The sequence below is a fragment of the Pituophis catenifer genome, unplaced genomic scaffold (genome assembly GCF_029215685.1).
Source record: "Pituophis catenifer annectens isolate HBS135680 unplaced genomic scaffold, rPitCat1.0.hap2 SCAF_1, whole genome shotgun sequence".
Taxonomy (NCBI): domain Eukaryota; kingdom Metazoa; phylum Chordata; class Lepidosauria; order Squamata; family Colubridae; genus Pituophis; species Pituophis catenifer.
Genome location: NW_027256881.1, coordinates 353,845,076 through 353,851,075, shown reverse-complemented (window position 1 = coordinate 353,851,075; position 6,000 = coordinate 353,845,076).

Sequence of the window (6,000 nt, the reverse complement as noted above, 5' to 3'; positions counted from 1 at the left end):
ACATGGCCGCTTATAAACCTCCTCCATCTCTCTATTTATTTATCGATCTAATCTCGCCTCTATCCACATACACCAAAAAATTATTTGGGGTGGGAATAAAACAACCGAAGCCCACCCAGATTGAGATTAAAATGTTTGCAAGACTCCTGCATTCCCCCCAACCGTGAAAAACCTCCGTGAGGCCCTCCAGAGAAAAGACACGATCCGATCAGAATAGCGCCGGAAGGGACCTCAGAGGTCTTCTAGTCCAACCCCCTGCTCAAGAAGGAGACCATAGACCCATGATGGCGAACCTATGGCACACGTGCCATAGGTGGCATGTGGAACCATATCTGTGGGCATGTGAGCGTAGGCCCTAGCTTAGCTCCATCGCGCATGCGCGCGCCGGCCAAATGATTTTCAGGCCTTCTGGGCCCACTGGAAGTCAAGAAATGGGCCGTTTCTGGCCTCCAGATGGCTGGCGAAGGCCGTTATTGCCCTCCCAAGGCTCCAAGAAAGCCCCTGGAGCCTGGGGAGGGCGAAAAAACAGGCTTACTGGGCCCACTGTGCCATCGTGTGCCAAAAGTGGGGGGAGTGTGAGGGGATCCCACGAGCATGCGCTGGGGGGCTGGGCGCATTGAATTATGGGTGTGGACACGTGTGTGCAACCCCCCCCCCCGCACGACCCCCCACTTTTGGCACACGACGGCAAAAAGTCTCGCCATCACTGCCCTAGACCATGTGAGAGAGGTAGCCATACGGTGTCTTCTGATTTAATTCTTGAAGAACGGGATAACAGACTTGGAAGGGATCTCGTAGATCATCTAGTCCAACCCACTGCTTAGGCAGGAAACTCTATCCCATTTCAGATACGTGGCTGTCCAGTCTCTTCTTGAAAACCTCCCCAACTTCTGGTGGCAGGTAGTCCCACTGATTAATGGTCCTCACTGTTAGGAACAGGGGTGGGTTCTAAATTTTTTTACTACCGGTTCTGTGGGCGTGGCTTATTTTGTGGGTGTGGCTTGGAGGTCATGTGACTAGGTGGGCGTGGCTAGGTGGCCAAGGTCATTTCTGGAAGGTCCTCGCACTTACGACCAGTCCTCGCACTTACGACCCGACTCATTTGTTTGCTTTTAACACTGATCAGCTCTAGGGCGGCCCTTTGAAGCCCCCCCCCGGCAAGAGTTTAAACAGTTTTTTTTCCCTCCAGTCATCAGCTGGGACTCAGGAGGCAGCAATAGATTGGGGGTGGGGCCAAATAAAAGGTAAGAATAATGTGGGTGGGGGGGGGAGAACTGGTTTGGTGACGTCATATCGTCACCGCTACCGGTTCGGCCGAACCGGGAGGAACCCACCACTGGTTAGGAAGTTTCTCCTTAATTCCAGGCTGCTTCTCTCCTTGATTCGTTTCCATCGGTTGCTTCTGGTCCTGCCTTCAGGGGCTTTGGAGAATCAGTTGACCCCCGACTCTTTGGGGCAGCCCCTCAAATACTGGAATCCTGCTATCATGTCCCCCCTAATTCTTCTTTTCTCTAGGCTAGCCAGACCCAATTCCTGCGTATTTTTCATATTTTTAGTCTCCAGGGGCCTTTGATCCTCTTAGTTGCTCTTCTCTGCACTTTTTCCAAAGTCTCAACCTCTTTTTTTGTAAGGTGGTGACCAAGCACGACCTTCCTAAGGCTTTATAAAGAGGTAAGAATACTTTCCTTCATTCGTGGGATCGTATGGTGGGAAGGGGCCTCCACGGTCATCTAGTCCAGCCCTCTTCCCCGTGCGAGAAAACTATCCTGCATTTCCCTGGGCCCATGAGGGGGAGGGAGGGACCTGCAGCCATGGAGACCTTGGGAGGGGCAGCCTGAGGATGTCTATCTCCAACTGACCTTCAGGTGACCCTTTCCGCCTGTCAAGAAGAGGGGGGCTTCATTAACACCTCCCCCCCCCCACAGCTGCCATCTTGGCTTCCTGGCCTCCTCTGTGGGGTCCCTCTATGTGTGACCAAATCTCCTTTGGGGTTGCAGGAAGAGATTCCACCCTATTCTGTTCCATTCTTTCAAATGCCATTCTGTTCCGTTCTGCTCTGTTCCTTGTTTTGTTTTGTTTTGTTTTGTTTTGTTTTGTTTTGTTTTGTTTTGTTTTGTTTTGTTTTGTTTTGTTTTGTTTTGTTTTGTTTTGTTCTGTTCTGTTCTGTTCTGTTCTGTTCTGTTCTGCTCTGCTTTGCTCTGCTCTATTCTGTTTTGTTCTGTTTCGCTCTGTTCCGTTCCATTTTGTTTTGTTCCATTTTGTTTTGTTCTGTTTTGTTCTGTTCTGCTCTATTCCGTTCTGTTTTGTTTTGTTCTGTTTTGTTCTGTTCTGCTGTATTCTGTTTTGTTTTGTTTGTTTTGTTTGTTTTGTTTGTTTTGTTCTGTTCTGTTCTGTTCCGTTCCGTTCCGTTCCATTCTGTTTCTTTCTGTTCCGTTCCATTCCCTTCCCTTCCATTCTCACAGCCAAATCCCTTGACAGAAAATTTGTACACACACACACACACACACACACACACACACACACACACACACACCTGGAAGTTTCCCAACCGCCTCCAAGGGCTGTCCCACAGACAATGCATTGCGGTAGTCTAACCGAGAGGTTTCTTAGGCCAGAAGATTATCGCCTGTCTCTGCGCAAGGACAGCCGGAGCTGCGTTAAAGGGGCTCGACGACACTGCACCACCAGCCTCTCACGACAAAGAGGGAGGGGAGGTCCCCAAATACTCCCCCCCCCCCCCGTCATCTAAACTTTGGAGGAGGGAAACTGAGGCCCAGTCAGGCCAGCAAGAGAGCGAGGCTGGAACCCTGCACGGAGGGATCCCTTTTAAGGGATCCGGTTTGTGTTTTACGGGGGAGGTGAGCCACCAGGAGTCCCTCATCGTCTCCACGGCTGATCAGCTTTGGGTTTTCACAGAACGCCACCGTCTCTCCTGTCCGCTGAAGAACCCTGTGAGGCTGGAAGGCCCACCTGGTTTTCTTTTAGGACCCCCTCCCCAAGCACCACCCACCCACCATTTGCAAAGAGAGGTCTGTGCATGGGTGGGGGTGAGGGGGGGTCTTCTCTCCCTCCTGACCTGCACTCTTTGATCTCTCTTCCTGCCAGTCCTGCCGGAGCCCCCCCCCCCCAAAAAAAATCCCCTCCCCCTCATCTCAGCAAGGCGCCTGGCCTCTCTCTCTCTCTCTCTCTCTCTGTGTGTGTGTGTGTGTGTTGCCTTTTGAAGTCCACAAGTCGTGTTATTAATTTCCCCTTTTGTGCCCGCTGCTGCCACCCACCGCGGAGGGCTGCGGTGGGTGGGTGGGGGGCGAGTGGGGGGCACAGCAAGCGGATGACTTGGATGGAGACCCCCGAAAGGGCAGCGAGGAAAGAAGGAAGGAGTCCGGGCTCCGATGCCTCGGTTCAAAAAAAAAAACCCACCCACCCCCCTTTCTCTCTCCTTAAAAACTTTTGGCTGAAGAATGCAGCTGCTCCTTTTCCTCCCCCCCCCCCAGCACCCCTTCCTCAGCTGCAAGACCCTCCCCCTGCCCCAGTGGGCGAGGGAGTACCTTCTCCCTCGCTTAACTTCTTTTTCTCCCGCCCGGCTGGCTCGGCGCTCCCGAACAAAAGAAGACCCCCGACTCAGCCCGGGATTCCACCGCCCCAGGTAGCTTCCTTCCCCGCGGCGCCAGCGGAGACCCTTCCCCAGCCCCGGGGGCTTTGGGCAGGGGGCGCGCGGGTCTGTTTTTTCTCGTCTTGGAGGAGGGGGGCTTGCATCTCTCTCTCTCTCTCTCTTTCCCTCTCTTTCTCTTTCTCTCTCTCTTTTCCTCTTTCTGTCTCTTTTTCCCTCTTTTTCTCTCTTTCCCTCTTTTTCTTTCTTTCCCTTTCTCTTTCCCTCTCTTTCTCTTTCTCTCTCTCTTTCCCTCTTTCTCTCTCTTTCCCTCTCTTTCTCTCTCTTTCTCTCTTTCTCTCTTTCCCTCCCTCCCTCTCTTTCCGTCTTTCTCTCTCTCTCTTTCCCTCTTTTTCTCTTACCCCCCTCTCTCTTTCCCTTTTTCTCTCTCTTTTCCTCTTTCTCTCTCTTTCCCTCTTTCTCTTTCCCTCCCTCCCTCCCTCTCTTTCCCTCCCTCCCTCTCTCTTTCCGTTTCTCTCTCTCTCTTTCCCTCTTTCCCCTTCTCTTTCTCTCTTTCCCACTCTCTTTCTTTTTCCCTCTCTCTTTCCCTCTCTTTCTCTCTTTCTCTTTCTCTCTTTCCCTCTTTCTCTCTCTTTCCCGCTCTTTCTCTCTCTCTCTCTTTTCCTCTCTCTCGCTTTCTCTCTTTCCCTCTCTTTCTCTTTCCCCCTCTCTCTTTCTTTCCCTCTCTCTCTCTTTCCCTTTCTCTCTCTTTCTCTCTTCCCCCCTCTCTTTCCCTCTCTTTCTCTCTCTTTCCCTCTTTCTGTCTCTTTCCCTCTTTTTCTCTCTTCCCCCTCTCTTTCCCTTTCTCTCTCTTTCCCTCTCTTTCCCTCTTTCTGTCTCTCTTTCCCTCTTTTTCTCTTTACCCCTCTCTCTTTCCCTCTTTTTCTCTCTTTCCCTCTCCCTCTCTGTTCCTTTCTCTCTCTCTTTCCCTCTCTCTCTTTTCCTCTCTCTCGCTTTCTCTCTTTCCCTCTCTTTCTCTTTCCCCCTCTCTCTTTCTTTCCCTCTCTCTCTCTCTCTTTCCCTCCCTCTCTCTCTTTCCCTCTTTCTCTTCCCCCCCTCTTTTTCTCTTTCCTCTCTTTCTCTCTTTCTCTTTCCCTCTCTCTTTCCCTTTCTCTCTCTTTCCCACTCTTTCTCTCTCTCTCTTTCCCTCCCTCTCTCTTTCCCTCTTTCTCTTTCCCCCCCTCTCTCTTTCCCTTTCTCTCTCTCTTTCTCTCTTCCCCCCCTCTTTCCCTCTCTTTCTCTCTCTTTCCCCCTCTCTCTTTCCTTTTCTTTCTCTCTCCCACTCTCTCTCTCTCATTGTCTCATTCTCTTTCTCTCTCTTTCTCTCATTTTCTCGCTCTCTCCCTTTCCCTCTGCCCCCTCCCTTCCGTCCCCTAACTTTCTTTGTTCAGTTCTGACACGCGCGGAGTGGGGGGATTCCCTCTCCTCGCCTCCATCCCTCCGGGGGATCCCTCCTGTCCTCTGCTCTGTCCGCGGCCTTGGGGGGGGGGGGAGGTGGAAGGAAGGGGTCCAGGATGGAGGGGGGGCTCCCCGACATAAGGCAGGGGCTTCTCCCTTCTTCCGAGCTCCCGCCGCCGGTCGGCTCTTCCCCCTCCCCGCCCGCCCGCCCGCCGCGCCCCCTCCCCGCTTTCTTTCCCCCGAACAAGGGGCCGAGTGTCCCCGCCGGAGACCCTGCCCCGCGGGCGCGGGAAGGAGATGGAGACGGGGCGCACCGGGGCCACCCATTCATTGGGCTGGCTGGGTCGGCCTGGGGAGGGGGCTTCCTCGACGGAAGCCTGGCCTCTTTGTTCCCCGTCGGGTGGTCGCTTTCGCTCGCCCCCCGCCCCACTTGGGTCCTGAGCCGTCCGCGGGACGGTCGGCCGGTTGTAACTTGGGGGCGCCCAGGTGGGGCTTTCCCGAGGGCTGTGAGAAAGGGAGACCCTCCTCCACCCGCCCCGCTCCCAGGGAGTCTTCGGGGCGCCAGAAAGCCTGGGTGGGGGTCCCGGGGGGTTTTCCTCCGCTCCCTTCTCCGATCTGCCGCCGTCCCGGGTCCCCTCGGGGATGCTCTGGGCGGGGGGAGAGGGGGGAGTTGCCTGCCCGTCCGGGACGGAGGCGGCAAAGATCGAGAAAAGTTGGAGGCTGGGGGGGGGGGGCGGGGGGGCGCACAAAGCGACTGGTGTGGACTGTGGGTCCCCTACAAGGGACCTATCGGTGGCCAGGATTAGCATCTGCATGTCGCTAGAATGGGGGGGGGGGAGGAGAGGAGAGAGAGAGAGAGAGAGGGGAGAGAGACGGGGGGAGAAAGAAAGAAGAAAAAGAGAGAGAGAGAGAAAGGAAGGAAGGGAGCGAGAAGAAAGAAAAAGAGAGGGAGGGAG